The sequence below is a fragment of the Phoca vitulina genome, unplaced genomic scaffold (genome assembly GCF_004348235.1).
Source record: "Phoca vitulina isolate PV1807 unplaced genomic scaffold, GSC_HSeal_1.0 scaffold41, whole genome shotgun sequence".
Classification (NCBI taxonomy): domain Eukaryota; kingdom Metazoa; phylum Chordata; class Mammalia; order Carnivora; family Phocidae; genus Phoca; species Phoca vitulina.
Window position 1 is genome coordinate 5,920,753 of NW_022589744.1, and position 22,445 is coordinate 5,943,197.

At 39.8% G+C, this 22,445-nt stretch overlaps 1 long non-coding RNA gene across 1 annotated transcript in view; it reads left to right on the forward strand.

Annotated features, from left to right (window-relative positions):
- Positions 1–15,645, forward strand: part of LOC116647828 — a 30,531-nt gene extending 14,886 nt beyond the window's left edge. Inside the window, exons 3-4 of the long non-coding RNA XR_004302404.1 lie at positions 10,981–11,171; positions 13,634–15,645. This is a non-coding gene — a long non-coding RNA (uncharacterized LOC116647828). The remainder of the gene's footprint in view (positions 1–10,980; positions 11,172–13,633) is intronic.
- The last annotated feature ends 6,800 nt before the right edge of the window (positions 15,646–22,445 follow it).

Sequence of the window (22,445 nt, forward strand, 5' to 3'; positions counted from 1 at the left end):
TCCCAGATGCTATGGAAGATAGAAGTGAAAAGTTCACTGTTTAGAGGAAGAAAAGCACATGATCAGAGGCTGGAGGGAAGGATGACAAAAGCTGGTGGATATTTTGAGAGGATGACAAAAGAAATACAAAAGCTTAAAATGGATCTTAGAGAAGCAGGAGGTTTGGCCATCTCTGGAACTTACTGAGGCCTAAAAGTGGAGAGTAGATAGAAGGAAGAAATGGGTTAGAAATGATGGACTGAGGAGAGAAGAGGAGATCTGAAACATCAAGAATTAGGAACAGTTTATAAGTCTAGAACAGAAATTAAAATAAGAGGAAAAAAAAAAAACAACTCCTGGGAAATTAAATTTGATGACCAAAGGGAAAAGGAAGCCAGAAACCTATAAATTTCCCTAAGAAGGGAAGGATTTATAGATGAAGAAAAATTTGATGTGGAAAATCCATTTTTGGCTTTTCCCAGGCTCCTGCTGTTTGTGAAATAACAAATAATTTTTCTCAAACCCCAAATGTTTCAATTTCCTCAGTTGAAAGATGCCATGTTACCGTGATACTATTTATAAAGTGAGGCTTTGTTTGCTCAATCTTACTCAGGATGACAAAGCTGAAAATAAGTCTCTGGGACAGAATTCAAGTCAATTAAATCAAGGATACATATAAGGTACACATCATCTGTGTCAGACACGAGGCTTTGAGATGACTTAAAATATAATACCCTTTAACCCGCCTTAATTGGAAAGAGTTAAATAATAAACATAAGAATCAGACAGATGGAGATGAAAATATCACCTTTTCCCCCCACAAACCGCTGTATTGGAGGGCAGGGTTAATCTGGCCTGTAGACTTGTTTACACTCCTCTGGATCAAACTTGCATCCCTCTCCCAAACTGGAGGCCTTCTTTGCTGGAATGATAAACTTTCTGGATGGCCAAGAAGACGTGAGAATTCAGTGAGAATACAGGTGAACAATAGGTGGCTGTTTCCTCAAACAGAGAATGAGCCCACTCAGATCCTTTTGCCAAACTCATGAATCAAGGAAGTCATGTTCTGCTTCCCTGGAAGGGGGGGTCATTGAGGGGGAAAGAGAGAGTCCTGAGTCTAATTAATGTCCTTCCCACGGAATGCGTATTAAGTATCCCTCCCCAAACAAGGCACTGTGTCAGGCGCAGGGGTTCAAGGGGATATAAAGATAAATAAGACATGCCCCAAGATTCAAGAACTTACAGTCTAGCATGAGAGAGAAGAAATATCCTGGTGGACAGACAGAAACACAGAGACCCAAGGGCATAGGGCAGGTGGCATTTGGTGTAGGGGGAGGGAAAAGGGGTAAATGGAAGTTGAAAGGACCCAGAAGGTAGAGGCCCTCACAAGCTTTACTAAGGAGTTTGGTCTTTATGAGACAGGACATTAGAAGGCATGGGAAGCTTCTGAGCAGAGGAGTGGATAAATGGGTGGGAGAGTGTAGGATGGTCGAGAATGGAGGACAGGTTCAGGGTGAGAGGCAATAAAAACTTGAATAAGGCGCTAATCAAGAGAAACGTTGGAGATAGAAACCACAGTGGAGGGTTGGATACAGGGTATCAAAAAACACAGGGCAGTTAAAGTATCTTCCAAGGCAAAGCAGGGAAATGGGAAGACAGGGCGTTTGGTTTTGTATACGTTGAGTTGGATAGTTTGGAAAGGTCTGCACTTTTCTAGAAGGGAGTTAGAAATAAAGAAACACACATGGACAACAGTAAATAAACGAGCATTTACTATGTGGAGAGCCCTGTCCTAGGTACTGGAGACCCAGCAATAAAGCTGTCAGATCTTGTCCGTGTGCTCATACAGTTTACAGTTGATCCACACCATTCCCATCTGTGAGTGGGGGCCCCTTGACCCTCCTCCTAACTCTTTGCCAGGCATTTCTGGGAATCTCCAAGCAGATGGGCCCAGCAACCAGTGTATGCCCTGCAGTGGCCACATTGCCCTGTCCTGCTCACAATCCCCTGCTCCAGCCCACTTGTTCGTCCTATTCCTGTGGCCCCAAACCTCTGCGCTCCTGAGGGCATCAGTGTCACCGGCAAGGGTGCGACTCTGGACTGGGCTTTGTCTGTACCGCTGTGTCTCCTGGGCTTTGCCAAGGTCCACATTTTCCGTCTGGACTTTCACGATACATGGTCTTCCCTCCCCATGGAGTTCCAAGGGACCCAGCGCAGTGGGGGGGGGGGGGGGTAGGCACAGACATTGTTCTAGTCTCCTTCAGGCTTCCGTTAGCACTTCTTTAGTTCATTTCCAAAATTTCCTCTTTCAAAATAGGGAGCTCCCGTGCCTATGAAAGGAAACAATAGAGGGGTATGTATGTATGTGTGTGTATATGTGCATGTGTGCATACATGTGTGTATGTGTGTATGTGTGTATGTGTGCAGGCAGGCATGTATGTGTGTGCATGTGTGCGCCCATAAATGCATGTGTCTGCACATGTGTGTGCATGTGTACATGTGTGCATATGTATGTACACATGTGTGTGCGTGTGAATATCTGTGTGTATATATGTGGGGGGGGCGTGCGTGTATGTGCGTGAGTACATGTCTATCCTAGCAGCAGGCAGATCAAAATACTTGGCTACACAAGTAATTGCAACAAAGTAGAATGACTGTGGTGTGAAGGGAGGTAGGGGAACTCTGGAAGTAGAGGAGAGGGGCGCTATAAGACTCTAGGACAGAGATTCCCAAGTTTTGTGGGTCCACAAAGTTCTTATGGTCTTAGTAACTCTTTCCTAGCATCCTAGACCCAAAGAAATACCTAGGAGTTCTGCTTATTTAATGGTCAGGTTCAAAACACTAAGTATTCAGGTCCTAATGATTTGGTAGCTGTTTTTCTTTTTTTTTTTTAATACACATAAATAGAAAACATTTTTATTTTATTCTTAAAAACTATTATAATTGACCCTTGAGCAGTTGGACTGCATGGGTCCATTTATATGCAGTTTTTTTTGTCAGTAAGTATAATACTGTAAATGTATTTTTTCTTTCTTACGATTTTCTTAAATTTTTTCTTTAGCTTACTTTATTGTAATAATACAGTATATAATGTGTATAACATATAAAACACGTGCTATTTGTTTATGTTCTCGGTAAGGCTTCTGGTCAACAATAGGTTATTGGTAGTTAAGTTTTTGGAGAATCAGAAGTTACAGGGAGATTTTTGACTGCACAGGGCCAGGTGCCCCTGACCCCCGTGTTGTTCGAGGGTCAGTTAGTTCTTGCTAATGACATGCGTGTGTCTGTTGAGCTACACAACTTCTTGAACCTTGGAATCAGATTGGACACCGTCATTCACCCTCATGAGCCCTTTCCACATTGATTTCCATGTGGTGGTCCTTGCCTTTTTAAATCACATCAACTGCCCCAAATCTAACTTCTCTCAAATTTAATGTCACCGAAAGGAATGTAGTGATCTAATGTTGAAACTGCAAAATACTTTTAACTAGGACCTCTCACAGTGGCCAACAGACGTCGACCATCATTGGATTTCCCTTGAAATGTAAAGATATCCCAGAGTTCTCCTTGTGAGTTCATTACAGTGCCCTCGGGCACCTTGACCCATCAGTGTAGGGGGATCAAGGAGGGCCTCTGGGACAAAAGGAGGTTTGAACCAAGACACTAACAATGAGAAAAAGTAGTCCAGGTCAAGGGGTGCTTGTAGCAACCTGGCAAGGAGGGTAATGTTTGTGAGGAAGTCTCATTCATGAAGGAATGTGATGCGCTTGAGCAACTTATCTGCATTTTAGAGTATTTATCCTATCTGATTTTATATATAAATATATATATTCTTTGTAATATATATTATAATTATATATTGTAATATACATTATTTATGTTTTATATATTATGTATTATAATATATATTACTACATATATACAGTATACATATGTATATATACTCATATCCAATTGTTCTCTCACTGCTGTGGGGGACAAGTAAGGTTGCTCCCTGGGCATGAGCCATAGAGGGTGTTCAGCTGAGGCTGCAAATCTTGGATTTGTAGCAGAACCAGTTGGCATGGTTTTTGAATTTCCTCCAGCCATATTTGGCAGTCTGGGAACAGGAATAGAGAAAATAGATGGTTGGCTTTATTCAGCGTGAGGAATTGGCAAAATAGATGGGGCCAAAAATCAAGGGGTCTGAGGATGTGAAAATTTAGAAAGTTCACTATCTTAACCTCAAAACCTGATTTACACAATGCTTTGCAGGGAGGTACTATTGGCAGGGAGCCCTCTGTGGCTCTTCATCCCTGATTTGTAAAATCCTGTGATGACATGTCTGGATATAGGTCTCTTTTAGCTTCTGATGCTGGACCCCTAGTATGGTCATTCACAGGAGGGTCTCCTTTCACTCTTGTAAATATATATTTTTCTACTTGTTGTTTTCTGTTTGGAACTAGAGCTCACGTTCCCATTATTTGGCTGTTAGACCTTCTGGACTGATCTTTTCTCTCGTGTCTCTTCTCTCTCCACCTAATATTTTTCAACTCATTATTTCTGTTTGGTTTTTTTCCCGGAAAAGAAACTAGGATGAACTTTATCTTCAAGTTCACCCATGGAAATTTTTATTTGAGGTTCTTTATATTTACTTCTTTGCTCTCTGATAAATAAATTTTTGTTTTATGGGTACATTATCTTCTCATAGCTCTCCAAGGATGTTATTTAGCATTTAAAAAAAGTCCTGCACTCTGTTTTCCTTCCTTCCTTCCTCCCTCCCTCCCTCTGTCCCATCCTTCCTTTCCTCCCTCCTTCCCTCCTTTTCCCATCCTTTCTCCATTCCCTCTGTCTCTGTCTCTTTGTCTCTGTCTTTGTCCTCCTCCTCTCTTCTTCTTCTTCTTTTTTTTTTTAATAATTAGCCCAAGTTCTGGGCATATTGAGAAATAAGGCAAAAAAATAAGGTAGATGTGAGATCAAAATACCACTTTTGTTTAACTATTGGAAAGTTCAGGTAAGGATATGGCTTAGAGTGAGAGCCAAGTGGGCCTGACTAAACCTCAGATTTGTAGACTTCTGTACTCAGTCATGGACAAAGCTGGACCGAGAGAGTCCTCCTCTCATGGTAAGACTTACATTGGGGAAGAGCAGGAGAAAACACTCCCTCTGTTAGACAGACTGTCCTCCAAAAGGAAAGAGTAGAGCTGAACAAAATCTGGGCAGTTGTTCTTCCTCAATTTACCATTCCTGCTCTGTAGGAGGATCAAGTGAGAGATTGGGAGAGGCCAAGAGTGTGTCACATTTCCAATTGGAAGGAGACACCAGAGCTTGGTAAGTTTCCCAGCTAATGTCTCCTTGGAGCAGAGGGTGATTGCCTGGCTTCTGACATTCTGTACCTAGGAGAAGGTGGAGCAGGTGAAGGTGTTGGCTGTTATGAATATTGACTTCCATCTTATCCTCCAGGATTACTCCTTGTGTCCCCCTCCCACACTCTGTGATACCAGGGGTCTCTAGTTTCTGAGTCTCTCTGAGGTCCTCCCCAGTCCTCTGCTTTTTTTCATGGCCTTGTGCCCTGTTAAATAAGTTACTCCTCCGCTTGCTTTCCATTCTGTACAACTTTGTTGCTCTCTCCCACTCATGGATATTCCTTCTCCTGGAGTCTCTGTCCTGGAGAATTTATATTTTCATTCCTTTTCTGTGTAAAGGGGTGCACAAAAGCAGAAGCTCTGGATTCTTACACTCACTTTGCCACAAACTAACTATAGGACTTTGGACACTTGTTGTAAGGTTTAAATGTTATAATATGTGTAAGATGATCAGATCCATGACTGACACAGTGATAAACGTTAGTTACCATCATCATAACCTCATTGTCTTCTTAGTGGAGTTTTGGGCAGGGTAGGATGTAAATGTGAGTGTTCTATCACCATCTTTGTAGGTGGTCTTCATGATTCTCACTTTTACTGGTGTTTCATCCAGACTGTCATTTCCATGAAGGCGGGGTCCATATTTCTCTTATCCTTTACTATATGCATTGCACTTGGCACACCACATAGCATGTAGTATGTGTTCAGGCAATATTTGTGGGCTAATTACTGAAAACAGATTCACTCATAATGCTCCTTGTAGGAGGCAATATTGTGCAGGACTTAAGAACATGGGCTTTTGAATCAGCCTTGTTGAGCTTGAATTATTGCTGTGTCATTCACTGGTTGTATAACCTTGGACACTTTCTTAATTTGTCCAATTCTCAATCTCTTCACATGTAAAATGAGGATGAAAATAGTGCCTACCTCCTACAGCTAATATGAAGACTAGAAGTAATAAATTCTGTGAAGCACTTAGTATAATGCCTGGCACATAGTCATCACTCAATAAATATGAGCTGCTATTATTGTTGTTATTCTAATTGTTTCTTTTCTACATGCCAGTCATGGGGCTAGGCACATATAGATGCATCATTTATTGAGTATTTGGGGTTTCCTGTACTTAATACCAGAGTAGTAAAAAGTGTGGTTTCTAGAGTCTAATGGCCTGGGTTTGAGTTCAGGCCTCAGCTGAATAATCTTGAGTGAGTTAGTTAAGCCTCACTACCAATGTTTGGAGAATGAGGGTAGTCATGAGGCAACCCCCATAAAGCCCTTAGCACATAGTAAGCTCTTAGCACATAGTAAGTACATGCTCAGTAAATGCTAGCGATGATGATGATGGAGAAGGTGGTGATGACAGGGACAGTGATAATGGTGACGGTGATGAAGAGGACCCTGATAATTATGAGGATGTCAAGAAAGATGGTTGGGACAACAGTGATGTCTATGGCCATGTTGATCATGATGCCCATGACGAGGATGCCTATCCTGTCTTGAGAAGTGCTAGAGGGCAGAGGGGTTAAATATCCATCTGTCTTCCTGATTGTGTGACCTTGGACAAACTACTTTCTCTCCTTAAACTTCAGCATCCTCATTCATAAAAACAGCAACTATTCCATGGGGCTGTTGGGAAGTTAGGAAGGGACACTATATATCATTAATTCCAGGCTGCATATTGTTCATAGCTTCACATTTCTGCAACCAGGGATGCATCTTGCAATTCCTGCCAGATAGTTGAGCATAAGTTTGACATTTATGCAGCAAGTATTCATCATTGGAGATATGACCACAGCGCCATATTTTTTCTTGCAAAACAATGACTGGTTCACGAGATCTAAGAAAGATATTCAGGAGTAGATAAAAGCCATGTTATTTATTTATTTTTTCCTGAACTACATGCAGGAGGCTTTCTTATCCCATGCCAAGTAATGCAATTGAAAGCAGGAGAAATTGTGAAATTCCACAGACCCAGATGAAAGACATTTCAAAGCAATGAGAAGCTGTTGTGATTGATTGTAGCAGGATCAAGACAGCATTAACATCAAAACTTGCAGAATGGGTGTCAGTGTTAAAAGAATAGCCCAGAGGAGGATCTTTGATAGCGTGAAGGGTGATTTTGTGTGGAAAGACGTGAACATTGACGACTCTGATTTGAAAACCAATTTAGAACATTCAGACTGCGAATGTTTGATTTCTCTTGTATTTTTTTCTCATTAAGACACGCAATATATAGTAAACAATTGCTAAATTGTAGGTCTAAAGCAGCTCTTTCAATAGGTAGACAGTAAAAATTCATCTCATAATTTTCTTGCCAATGTCTTATTTACTTTTAACAGGTGTAGAAAATAATGGTATGTCCTTTGGCTGATGGCATTTCAGATTTGACGAAAAACAGCAATACATGTAGAATTCTCTGCACCGTGCCATGGTTACTTTATTTTTGTCCTATTTTACCTCAGTAAGATTTACAAAAACTTAGAAAAAATATATTCCTGTTGTAGCCAGTCTTCAAGAAGCTTCCCAGTGGTTCCTGACTCCTGGTTTTCGTGCCTTTACGTGATCCCTTTCCACACTGAATAGGGCTCGGTTGTGTGGCTAATAGGACATCTCAGAAATGATAGAGCATGGCTTCATAGGCTAGGTAATTCAAATGTTGTCGAGTCCATCTTACTGTCTTAGATCACTCATTCTGGGGGAAACCAGCTACTGTGTCATTAGACAGTCCTAAGTAGGGGGTATATGATGAGGAAATGAGCCCTTTTGCCAAAAGCCACAGTGATTATAAATATTTATGTAAATAGCATCATTCTCTTTGTGTGTTTCTATAACCTACTTTTTTATACAATAAGCTTGTGAATCACCTTCCATGTTAATAAATAGAGACCATTATTGGGAATGAATGCAAAGTACTCCTTTGTAAGTATCTGCCATATTTTGCTTATCTAATCCCTTATTAATGGACTTTTAAATGACTTCTAATTTTTTTGTCCTGTAAAGGATGCAGCAATAAACATTCTTCTATAATTGCTAGACTTGCGACTGCTAGTTAAAAAGTATGCTCATCCACATTCTGATATGTGTTGGCAAGGCACCCTCCAGAGGTCTTGCCCACCACTGTTTTATTTTTACGTAATAAAATTGATCTCTTTACTTTTTGAGTTCTGCTACTTCAAAACTTAGTAGAGTATTTGTTTCTGTTCTACCACAGTAATTTGTTTCAAAGATTTGGCATAGCTTTGTGTCATTTTTCTGTAATTTGACTAAAAAGATAAAACTTTAACTAGAGCACATAGGCTTTTGATTTCCTTCTTTATTAGGAATAAAGAAAACATATTTTCTTCAAGGGTCAGGTGGTTGAGGTAGGGTTTATTTTGGATAAATCTGTATTTACTATTCTTATTTCTACAAGTTATTCGTGACTCATTCTTGGAATAAATGCAAAAACAAGCACATAGAAAGAGATAAATAAAAAAGCTCATGTTCTTCAACCGTCTCTCTACCATCAAATCCACTCCAGAGGTAATTGGTTTTATGACTTTGGTGTGTACCCTTCCGTTCATTTTCTTTTGTATTTACATATATAACATGTGCATAGAAAAACACATAGATCTGTTGTGTGTTGGCTTTAATATAAATGTGATCATCATATATATTTTGCAAAGTGCTTTTTCCACCCAGTACTATGACATGGTGGCCTCTGACAGTTTCTTTCTTCATTTCCAGACTTACCTCATTCCCCTTAACGGATATAGAGTATCTCCTAACATGGATGCACCATAGTTTATTTAACCTTTTCCAGCTGGTGGACATTTAGGTTGTTCCACTATTAAAAAAGATAATGCAGTCAGAAACTTTGTATTCATGTCTCTTTTGGGGACTCTTTCTCTAGGAGAGATAATAGAAGTGGAATTATTCCATCAAAGGAGAAGCATATTTGAAATATAGTTTTATTTATATCAATGTTTCTCCACCATTTTTTCATTATTACCCCCTGCTAAGAGAAAATTAAGTTAAACAAATATAGTAAATTTGGGATGCCTGGGTGGCTCAGCCGGTTAAGTATCTGCCTTCAGCTCAGGTCATGATCCCGGGATCCTGGGATCCAGTCCCACATCGGGTTCCTTGCTCAGTGGGGAGCCTGCTTCTCCCTCTCCCCTGCAGCTCCCCCTGCTTGTGCTCTCTCTCTTTCTGACAAATAAATAAATAAATAAATCTTTAAAAAAAAATCCAAATTAGTAAATTAATGACTTAAATTAATTAAAATCAAAATAAATTAAATTTCACCCTGATGAGACAAATCAAGTGCTAAAGAATAAGAGGTAGAGTTGAACATTGTCATATCTAAGATATTTTTTGCCTCCAAGGACCATTTTTTGCCCCCTGGAGGGCAATATTGCCCCCGCTGAGAATGCACGATTTGGATCAACACAAGCTGACAACTTTTTTGTCAGGTGAACATATTGAGAAGACATCTCTTTCTTGAGAGGGCTGTAAGATGCCACATTTAGGTCTTGAACTCTTGCGGCAGTCAGGCAGTCAGCACTTGTGGCTTGCTGGAACCCTTAAAAAATATTTACCGAATTGAACCGAATGTTGACAACACAACGTCCAAGAACATTATCATGTTTGCCATGAAGCAGAGCAGAGAGACACTGCTAATTTGTTCTCCTTCTTCAGCCATTAATTGGTATTGTCAAGAACCCCTAGAACATCACTACATAATTCACAGAGGGAAAACACACGGAAAAGAAATAATTGAGCTAGAGGCTGTCACTCCTGGAAGCTTGCTCACGCATTCCTTTTAAACATAGCTTTGCATGTTTAAGGAGAATGGAATCTGGCCCAGGAGGCTCAAGTCCTTTGAAATGTGCTTTGCAACAAGTAGGATGGCAGGAAAACCAAGCCATTGCTTTGGTTATGGGAGAAAAACTTTGATGGCTTTGAAAGAAATTGGGGCCCTTCAACATTGGAAAACTGCAACATGAAAGGCATGACATGTAGACACAATTACTTTTAGCTCTGTAGCATGAACCTAACAATCATACCCATGTGAAAGGAAGGGGGTATTAAACAATCACAGAAACAAGACAGAAGTCATTAGCGGGGAGGCTTGGAATAGGGACACAGACACGGTTGCTATCCTGGTGCTGTGTGTGGGTGGGGGGCTGTGGCCGCAGGAAGGGAAGGAGGCTTATGTGTTACGTGCCTCTGTGTTTTGGAAAAGCTGTGTTCTGATCTTTCTGCCCTGCACCGGCTGTGTTATCTTGGGCAAAACGCTTGGTGACTCTGGTCCCCAGCTGAGCTGCAGGGAGCTGGAAGCCAAAAGGTTTTGCTCAAATCACTTGGGTGGAGAGATTTAGTGTCAAAACATTTAGAACTGCAGCTGAGAGCTAATAAAATGCTAATGTTGGAATGAGGAGGCTTCCTGGAGTTGTAAGGAACGTTTTTATGCATGTGTGAATGTTTTTATTTCCATAGTTATGGTTTCACTTTAATGTAGATTAGAAAAAAATACAAGCACTTCAAACCACTGATTTCATAGACAGTATTTATTGCTTAGGATGTAGCTTTTAAAAAACAAATTCATTGTAAATTGATTTAAGTAAAAATAATATGTAAGCGTTGTATATGGAATTTTTTTTTTTTTTTAAAGAGTGAAGATGTTTCTGGAATGAATAAAGTTTGGGAACAGTGATTTATGCCGTTCCTCCCTGCGACTGGCTACACTAGCTACCATTTAGTGTGCACCTGTCAGAAGTGGTTAAAATCATTCACTATGTCTTCTGTAGCTGGAAAGGAAGAACGTGGAAGGAATTTCCAAGATGATTTCAGCGCCCTTGTTAGGTATCCAAAATGCAAAACACTTCTTAAAAATAGTAAAAGCTACCGTCTATTGAGGGTGCACTGAGCCGAGCGCTATTCTAAATGTTTTATGTATGCGGTTTCATTGAATCCTTACAACAACCCTAGGAACTAAATTCCATTATGATTATCATTGTCCCCATTTTACAGATGAGGAAATTGAGGTCCAGAGAGCACTTTGCTTAAGGGTCTGGAGCTAGTAAGTAAAGAGGGCAGGATTTGAACACAGGCAGACGAACTCTGGAGCCTGCCCTGTTCTCCATGCTCATTATATGATTCTACACAACTCCCACCATGAAACATCCCTCTTGCTGGAGCAGTGGGGGCCTCATTTTTTTTTAAGACTTTATACTTTTTAGAGAAGTTTTGTGTTTAAAGCAAACTGAGAGGAAGGCACAGAGATTTCCCATAAACTGCCCCTCCCCCCCGCCGTCACTCCCCCAATGCATGGCCTCTGAACATCATTCCCTAGAGGGGTACGTTTGTTACACCTGATAAATCCACACTGACCCATCATCTTCACCCAGAATCCATAATTTACCTTAGGGTTCACTCTTGGTGTTATTGTGCGTTTATGGGTTTGGATGAATGTATAATGACACATACCCCTCATTATAATATTGTACAGACTATTTTCACTGTCCTCAAGATCGTCTTGGGGCATTTTCACTTTGCCTTGAGGGGGGGCCCAAGATCCAGCATTTCTAACAAGCTTCCAAGTGACATAGTTCCTGCAGGTCCTCGGATCACACTTCGAATAGAAAGAACCTTTTGTTTTTGCCGGAGGCATGGTTCTTGTCCTTTCTCCACTTACACTGTCTCCATGGCATCAACTGAGCTCAGCGTGTGCATGAAGTTGGCTACAAATTCATGGCAGTGAAACAGGATATTTGGCAATCGGAGGGGAGCCAGATTCAGCACATATGTGTCTATGGATTTCTCCTTTCCTTCAGTTTGTTGGCTAAAAAGGAGGCATATTTAGCATCTCTCCAAGAGAAAAGCAAACAATGGCCTCAGATCCACAGGGCACAAAGGCGTAGCCCTCTCTTTTTAGGGAAAAAGGGTTCCTAATACACTTGGAGAGGGTTCAGCATTGGTCTTGGGCTGCAAACTGGTTTTTAACTTTATGTAACATTTTGGCCCTTTTCCTAAGTAGAAGTGTTTCGAAATTGTTTGACGTCCCTGCTCTGGGATGTCTATAAAGAGACAAATTGTCCTTTCTTATGAGCTGACTTGGCAGGAAAGCATGGCCTGTCCCTCTTGCTGTCCAGAAATCTCCTAAACTTATGGCCTGCAACCTCTTCCTTTTGATCTTTTCCCAGGGTCCGCTTTGAGACTGGAGTCAGCCAGTCATGCTCTCCTGGTTTGCATTCAATTGTAGAAAATTGTCCTAGGTGTAACTCTCAGCCCAGAAGCCTCAGTGTACGAGAAGAACAATTTATATTTTTGAAATTCAGTCTAATTTCCATTTCAAGCCTCCATGTCACCAGGGTAGAAAACATTTAATTGCAGTTAACTTGGGGATTCTTCCTACTCTAGGATTGTACTTAAATGTGGGGGAGCTAGATGTCTGATGATCTTAGCTACTCTTTCATGTATTCTTTTTATATTTATTTTTATTTTTTTTTAAAGATTATTTATTTATTTATTTGACAGAGAGAGCACAAGAAGGCAGAGTAGCAGGTAGGGAGAAGCAGGCTGAGCCACCCAAGCACCCCTCTTTATATATATATATATATATATATATATATATATTTAAAGATTTTATTTATTTACTTGAGAGAGAGAGAGCCAGTGAGAGAGAGAGAGAGAGCACGAGCAGGGGAGAGGAACAGAAGGAGAGGGAGAAGCAGATTCCCAGCTAAGCAGGGAGCCAGGATGTGGGGCTCAATTCCAGGACCCCAGGACCATGATCTGAGCTGAAGGCAGACTCTTAACCGACTGAGCCACCAGGCACCCAAATGTAGTCTTTTTATAAGATGAGACATCTGCCACCCATTCTGGTCCTCCCTCATTGGCCTGAGCATGTCACCATAGAGACTTCCTTCTTCCTGTTTGTATGGTTCCTACATGGCTTTACTTGCCTTCAAGATTTCCAACAAATATTTTATCTAAGCTGAGAGTCCTTTCTAGGCCTAGGCTTTTAAAACATTAGAGCCAGAAAAATATTATTTTTTCCTACTGTTTCTTTGTTTACATCATCCCCTGAACCAATAAGCATAAAATAGCTTTGCTGTGAAAAAATGGAAGAAGGCCCAAAAAAGAGAGCATGGATTCAATTTGAAATAGATAACCTTGCTACAAAATCTAATGCCCTAGATGAATGTCATGCAATCTGTGTAGATCTAGGTGTGTTTTTTGACTCTTTTCCCACCCTGGACATGTTTTAATGATGCCATTATTCCCCTAAAAGTTAATCCTCATATTTGTTCTTCTCTATTCAGGTTCACGCATTGTCTGCTAAAGAAGTACGGAGTCCCACGTGGAGGGAGATCCAGAGCTGGAGAAGGAAGGAGGATAGCAGAGCACACCTGAGAACTTTGCGGGGTCATGGCTTGGGAAATGCAACTTATACTGATTGGCCTAGCCTATGTGAGTTTGCAGCAAGGGGAGATAAGCTCATGGTAATTAACCAGTGATTGAGATAATACCAGTAAGAAGTTTGCTTCACCGTGTATTATAGGGTGGTGGTTAAAGATATTGGCTTTGGAGTGAAAAAACCTACATTTGATTCCTGGCCCTGGCACTTCCTATACAGTAGACTTTGAGAAAGCTATTCCACCTTGCCGATTTTTCAAATGCCGGTAATAGGAGTGTGTGGTAGGACTATTTGCATGTTTGAATGAGGTACCGTAACGCGTGCTTGGAGCTTGGTATAATGAGTGCCCGGCTTTTTGCAAGCACAGAATAAATGGTAACATGATATAATCATACACATAGGGTTGGTTTTCTGAAAACTTCCTCAGTTTAGTTATCTTCCAGAAAGTCCTTTGTTTGGTCCTTATTTATGAAGATGGGAAAAACCTAAGAGGGACCAAAATCTCTATTGAACTATGCTTAAGGCCTATAAGTAGACATGGACACTGATGTAGATTTGCCATCATTCCTTCTACCATAGAAATTATGGTGCTAACACATTTTATTTTGAGCATGTTGATTTAGAAAACTTAAGACCCTGGTTTTAATATACAAGACTTGATGCAACTTGTAAAATATTCCCAAATGCTTGTTGTGGGAAGACTAGGTTAGGCCATACTTGTGGAATCACAGCTGGAATCAAAACCAAAAAGTAAGACACATGGTTTGTAGTTGGCAAAGGAAAGGATATTTTCACCCTAAACCTGCAGCTCATTTATATGAATTGAGGCTGTATATTTATAAGCTGCAAAGCTCTAGACAGGTTCCCAAAAGTCCATGAGCAGGGACTGGTAAAATTTCTAGAGCTCTAAACTGAGTCTTATCATTTCAGAGTTCCTAAATATGGACTGAGTCTCAGTCTGTTGTCACTAGCATGGTTTTTGGGCCTCTACTCCAAATTTCTAGACTCCTTTTATCCAGGAACCTAAGCTTGGGAATGACAAACATTTACGAACCTCTGAGTTACAACAGAGATTGGTTGCTATTATGTCACCCAGCTAATCTCTTGGGATGTCTCCATGGAGCCCCTCTTCCCATGTATAGACCCTCCTCCACCTTTTATATGTTCCCCTCATCCTTTCTTCTACCTTTGCTTTTTCCTTTCTAGCCTACTCTTCAACAAAACAAAATAAACATCATAGAGATTGACCAATATCATCTGGTATGGCAAAAGTTATATCTTTGTCTAGTAGTATAGTAAACTTTACCTCTTTCCAAACTTCTTGATATTTTTTTCTTAAGATTTTATTCATCCATTTGAGAGTGAGCACAAGCAGGAGGAGAGGGAGAGGGTGAAGCAGGTGATATAAGAATTCTAACTTTGTATGCATTCAATAATATGTCATCAAAATATATAAGGCAGTACAATTTTCATGAAAACAATAAAATATAATGCAGTTGAAAAATATATGTATAAGGCAAATATGGACAGAACCACAATTGTATTGGAAGATTTAGCACATCTGTCTCAGTGGCTGACAAAATAAGTGAATAAAGAAAACCAGCATCAATATACAAAATTTGAAAAACACAATTAATAAATTTGCTCTAAGGACATGTAGGGAACATGTAGTCAACAACTTAAGAATACACATTTATTTCAAGCACACAATAAAAATTGTTATGTGGAAACATAAAGGAAGTCTCATCAAATTTAAGAGTGCAAATCAATGTTTCACTTCTAAACAAAATTCAATAAAGTTAAAAATCAACAACAACAAATGATGCTGGAATAACTAGACATGCATATACAAAAAGTGAACCCCACCCTGTACATCACATCATATATAAAAATTAATTCAAAGTAAATCTTAGACCTAAAGGTAAAAAGCTAAAATATAAAATTCTAGAAGAATCCATGGGAGAAAATCTTCATCGCCTTAGGGTAAGCAAAGATTTCTTAGGATAAAAAAGGGCACTTATCATAAAATAAATGAATATATTGGACTTCATCAAAATTTAAAACTTTTAATTCAAAAGACAGTGTTAAGAAAACGAAGAGGCAGACCAGAGACTCAGAGAAAATATTGGCAATACATATATATGACAAATGATTTATGTCAAAGATAAAGGGCTATATAGCTCAGTGGTAAAAGGGCAATAAACCCAATAAAATTGGGCAAAAGATTTGAATGGACACTTTATAAAAGAAGATATTGTAATGGTAAAAAAGCAATGAAGTGATGTTGAACATTATTAGTCATAGATAAATGCAAATTAAAACTACTAGGGTGGCTAAAATTAAAAAGGTGAACATTAGCAAATGTTGGTGGGGATGTGGAAAAATTAGAACCTAATTTATCACTGCTGGGAATGTAAAATTGTAGAAACTCTTTTATTATTATTATTATTATTATTTTTTGTAGAAACTCTTTAGAAAAAAGTTGGACAGTTTCTTCTCTTTTTTTTTTCTTTTTTAATTGAATTTTTTTCCCTTTGTCTATTTCACTCCTCCCCCCACCCACCTCCCTTCTGGCAACCACCAATTTGTTCTCTGTATTTAAGAGTCTGTTTTTTGAGTGTTTCTTTTTTCATTGTTTGTTCATTTGTTTTGTTTCTTAAATTCCACAAATGAGTGAAATCATGTGGTATTTGTCTTTCTCTGACTGACTTATTTTACTTAGCATTATACCCTCTAGGCCCACCCATGTTGTCGCAAATGGCAAGATCTCATTTTTTATGGCTGAATAATAATCCATTGTGTGTGTGTATATATATATATATATATATACCACATCTTCTGTATTCATTCTTCTATGGTGGACACTTGGGTTGCTTTCATATCTTGGCTATTATAAATAATGTTGCAATAAACATAGGAGTGCATATATCTTTCTGAATTAGTGTTTTTGTTTTTTGGATATAAATATCCAGTAGTAGAATTACTGGATCATATGGTAATTCTATTTTTACTTTTTTGAGGAGCCTCCATACTGTTTTCCACAGTAGCTGTACCAATTTGCATCCCCACCAACAGTGCACAAGGATTCCTTTTTTTTGCATCCTTGCCAACACTTATTTCTTGTGTTTTTGATGTTAACCATTCTGACAGGTATAAAGTGACATCTCATTGTGGTTCTGATTTGCATTTCCCTGATGATTAGTGATGTTGAATATTTTTTCATGTATCTGTTGGCCATCTCTATGTCTTCTTTGGAAAAATGTCTATTTAGGACCTCTGCCCTTTTTCCCCCCAAGATTTTATTTATTTATTTGACAGAGAGAGAGAAAGAGCAAGCATGAACAAGCAGGGGAGTGGCAGGCAGAGGCAGAGGGAGAAACAGCTACCCGCAGAGCACACAGCCCAATGAGGGCTTGATCCCAGGACCCTGGGATCATGACCTGAGCCAAAGGCAGACGCTTAACCAGCTGAACCACCCAGGCACCCCTGTGCCCATTTTTTAATCAGATTTTTTTCATGTTGAGTTGTATAAGTTCTTTATATATTTTGGATAGTAAGTTTCTTATAAAGTTTATACATTTATCATATGATTCAGAAGTTTCATTCCTAGGTATGTACATAAAAGAAATGAAAACATACATCCACAAAAAGAATTGGAGATCTTCCTCAACTTATGACGGAGTTATATCCCAATAAAGTCATTGTAAGTTGAAAATATCATTCAGTTGAAAAAGCGTTTAATACACCTAACCTACTGAATATCATAGCTTAGCCTAGCCTACTTAAACGTGCTCAAAACACTTCCATTAGCCTTCAGTTGGGCAAAATCATCTAACATAAAGCCTATTTTAGCTCATGTAACTTATTGAATACTGTACCAAAAACAAAAAACAGAGTGGTCACGGGGGATAGAATGGTTGTCCATGTATCGGTTGTTTACCCTCCTGATTGCCGGGTTGAAGGGAAGCTGTATCTCACTGCCCCCCGCTCCGCATCATAGAGAGGCTCAGACCACATGTTGCTAACCTGGGAAAAGACCCAAATTCAAAATTCAAAGTAAGTTTCTACTGAATACGTATCACTTTTGCACCATAGTAAAGTCTAAAAACAGTAAGTCGAACCATCATAAGTCTGGAACCATCTGTACAGAGAGTTGTTTATTGTAATTTTATTTATAAGAACAAAAAACTGGAAACAACCCCTATGTTCATCAGTGAATGGGCAGATTGTGACATACCCATTCAATAAAATACTCCTTCAGCGATAAAAAGAAACAAGCTACTGATAACATGTACCAACATGACTGTGTCTCGAAAACATTATGACGCATGACAGAAGGTCAAGAGTATGTGACTTTATCCATGTGAAATTCGCTGGCGATCAGAACTAGTCTGTAGTGACAGAAGGCAGTTTAGTGGTTGTCTGGGGCTGAGGGTAGAGACGGAGAATATTTTCGAGTGAAGAAAATGGTCTGTATCTTAATTGTGGTGGTGGTTATGTAAGTGTTTACATTTTTCAAAACTCACTAAACCATATATTAAAAATGTGTTATATGGTATGCAATTATAACTAAATAAAATTGATTTAAAAAGAAAAAATCAATAACAAAAATATTAAGAAGTACACTTCTAAATAAACCCTGGGAGGAAGAGGTTACAGAAAGAGTAGTAGGAATCATTTAAAAAAAAAAAAATCACTGTTCATATGGAACTTAACTTTTTAGTGGAATTCTAGTGTAAACTAGTGTAAATTTAATGGGAAGTAAGATTGTTTCCAACTTATCCCTGTTATTGCTAAGGGCGGACAAAATTTACAGTGAGGTAAATAATTGGAGAGAGGTGCTTACAGAGTTCTAAATGGTTGCACCACATATAAACCCTAGTCTGGGGTGAGAGCCCCTATTAGCTCTACTTACTTAAGTTATATATGCCTCTCACTGAGATCATAGCTCTGTCAGAACAGGCACATTATACATCTGCGTTAACTCTTTGCATTTCGCTCACAAGGTGTACAGCGTTGTGGGGCTGAGCCCTATACCTGTTCCCAGACATTGGCTTCCAGGAAGTGGGGAGAAGGAATATTTGACTCAACTCCTAATAATGAGCATATTGACCTTTGGAAGAAAGCTACATTCAAGTTATCAAAGAACCCCCTGCAAATGTTTGCCATAATTATGCTACATCTGTAAAATTTGCCTCTCCTTAATTTTATGTTTCTAAGAAACATGCAGCAAAGGGAAAATGCCTGCGATATAATGCTAAGTAAAAAAAAAAAAAAGCACGTTAAAAATTCGATAGACACCGTCATAACAACTGTATATGAAACAGATGAATAAGAAAAAGGAGTGGGAAAATGTAGCAAATTCTTAACGCTGGTAGTGCTAGGATGGTAGGATTCGGGGTGAAATATATTTTCGTTCCCCTATTTTTTTTTTACCAAAGCAAAGGAAATTCAAATGCATCAATTCTGTTCAATGGCAGGGCCCACTTCCTCCGTTTCAGAAATGCTTGTGTGCGAGGCAAGGTGGGAGGGAAGATTGAGTGTGTTGACTTTTGGCAGACAGGAAGGACTGAAATTCACCACTTGCTTTTCAATCTTTAAGTACACAATCAAATTATACAAAGGTAAACAGCAGGCATCCTTTCCAGCCTTGATTCTGAGAAGAGACGTACCAAAAGCTCTCCTTCCCAAATTTCCTCCCTCACTGACCTGCCATGACCTAGAGATTTCAGGGAACAGGGTTCTGGTCGGGAGCAGAAAAAATGGGAAGGCACATAAATCCTAGGGGAGCATAGGAGCAGGGAATGAGTGGGATTGTCTCATGAGATAACTTCTTGCCCAGAACCAAGAAGGAAATCAGCAAGACCTTGCACCCTGATAATTCAGGCTGCCATGGGCTCGGACACTTCCTGTCCACAACAGCCCAAGGGAAGGAACTTGGACTTCAGACTTAGATAAACGTGGGAGGAGAACCATTTGGCCTTGGGCAAGTTACTTACCTTCGATGACCCTCAGCGTCCTCCTTGAAAAAGGTGGGTAGTAATAGCTATCAATATTATCCAGGCTTTTTTGTTACAAACATCAGAAGCTCACTCAAGCCAACTTCAGCACAATCCTGGAGAATTTATTTGATGGCTGCGGAGTGTCCTCTAACTTAAGAAGAAAAGGAAGGAGGAACAGAAGGCCACTAGCAAACCAGGGACGATGATGTCTCCTTTCTTTTCTTACTTTTCTCTTGCTCATGTCTTCATGCTTCCACCCCACCCTCCAGGCTGGCTTCTGAGCTAATTATGGGGGAGGGTGGGGGGGGGGGGAGGATTGCTGTATAAACTTGGCTGTGAAAGTGGTTATTTTAAAATACTTGTTTGGGGACTTTCCGTATTGGTGACACAGGTCTTCGGAATTGTTTCTCCTATTGACTAAAGTGCCTCAGAGTTTCTGCTTCTTGTCTTTGCTGCTACGGTAGTCTGCCTCAGGTGCATAGAAAAAGCCACACCATGTTTTCCATTGCAGCCTAGGATGTGATTTGTCCGTGTCTTCTGCACGCTGTTTTGTCCACCACAAGCTTCTTTTGTTGGCTTGTAAACTTTCAACAGCTGGTGAAGAGTCGGGAGGAGTGGATGAGAAACCCCCCGCCCCCACCCTTTTTTTTTTTTTAAACTTGCACAACAGTGGAGGAAATTGTTCATGATGAGGACTAAAGTTTTCTGAATTAATATACCCCATTCTTTATATGCATGATTACAAAGAGATTGACCAGAGAGGGGAGGGAGGGAGGGAGAAAGACTAAAGCCAGAAATACTAACAGGTTAGGATTTTCATCTTACCTCTACGGATAAATTCTATCCTGGAGTCAGGACAGGGGTCCGTGAAATGCAAAATTTCCACTTTTAATAACTATAAAGAAGGTTGTCCTACCTTTTCATAGTTAAAACTGACGGCCTCGACCCACAGAGAGGCTGGCCTTTTCCAAGTTCGGAGAAGAGACACTCGGATTGGACCAGCTTGGGCAAGCTGCCCTTTTCTAGACGGATCATCTCGGGGCCAGGGAGTGAGGTCACATCATGCAAAATGGCTTCCAAGGAAGGGCTCACCACTCTGGACAGGGGGCCCAGCGACAGGACCATGGGATGCTGGACCTCCACTTTGTGAAGCATCTGCCGCACATCCTCAGGAGGTGAAGATTGGATTTATGTTAAAACCCGGCACCGTGTTTGAGATTAAACAAAACAAGCATTTATTTCCTTTTCTGAAGCATGACCCTGTTTCCTGAGATCTTGGAATGACTTACCCAATGCTGGGTACTCTTGGTTCTGCTGATGTGTCTGTGCCAGGGAGGGGGTAAAATGGTACGTGTTCCTAAGAACCCGAAGAAACTGCTGAAGTAAGCAATTATCTTTGAAACGGCAGGACAACCTTCTTTATAGTTATTAAAAGTGGAAATTTTGCATTTCATGGACCCCTGTCCTGACTCCAGGGGTAGCTTTCAATTTTCATTTCATTCATGAAATACTCACTCTTGGTAATACTCCAGGTCTACACAGAGCTAAACCTTGACCTCCCAGGTTATTTCGATAATCCCCACAGGAGTCCTTTGGAAAGGGCAGGCATCATAATCCCCATTTTGCAAACATGTTCAGTGGAGCTCAGGGAAGTCACCTTGGAGACTTGTCCAAGGTGACACGATTTAGGGGTGCAATTTCACTCAGGTCCTGTCATTCCTAGCCTAATGTCAGGTTCACTAGACAAGGGAGGGTCCTTTTAGGAGTTTCACACTCGTCAGTAGCTCCAGACATTTATTTCAGCAGAACTTGTTGTCTGATCAAGGCTTGGCAAGGTTCGTTCAATCCATAATGACTGTTGTCTGCGGGCTAGGCAGATGGGCCCTGCCCTCGGGCACCAGGGCTATAATATTGCTGAACAAATAGTTCTAGGGCTGTTTAATTTATTTTATCCTAAGTCCTACTTAGAAAATGTATAGAGTATTTTGCAATAGATCAGAGAGAGAGGAAACTTGAAAACTTTCCTACCCTTTGACCAAGCATTCTACTTGAAGATCTTTCTAATTTTTCACCATTATAGACAACTTTGCAGTGAACCTTTTTTTTCTTCTTCTTCCTACACACATCTTTGTAGTATTGTTTCTGGCATTTTCTGAGGATAGACTCTTAGAAATGGAATTTCAGATTCCAGGTATATGGGCATTAATTAATTAACTAATTAATTAATATTTATGGGTTTACAACCATAGCAGCAGTATATGAGAGTGTGTTTGGTCTTGCTTTCTTGCTAACAGTGGACATTATCAACATTTGTTAAATATTTGCTGTAATAATTTTGATCTCTTTAGAGTTTAAATGGGGTGTAGCATATTTTCATGTTTGCTCATGATTTGTATTTCTTTTTCTATAGTCTGTTCTTACCCTTCACCTAGTTTTGTTTGTTTCCTGTTGAGATGTTTGCCCATTTCTTATTGATTTGCAGTGACTCTATATTTGGTATTATTTCTTAATCCATCGTAGCAGCCAAAAATATTTTCTTCTGGCTGTTATCCATTTGTTTGTTTTTAACCTTGTTTTTGGTGACATTTGTAGTGTAGATTTTCTATTTTTATGTTGTCAAATCTGTCAGATCTCTTCATTTACATCTCTTCCGTTTTATATCTTGCTTAGGCAGGCTTTCTTAGCCTTAAATCAATAAAAATATCTTTCTTTTTT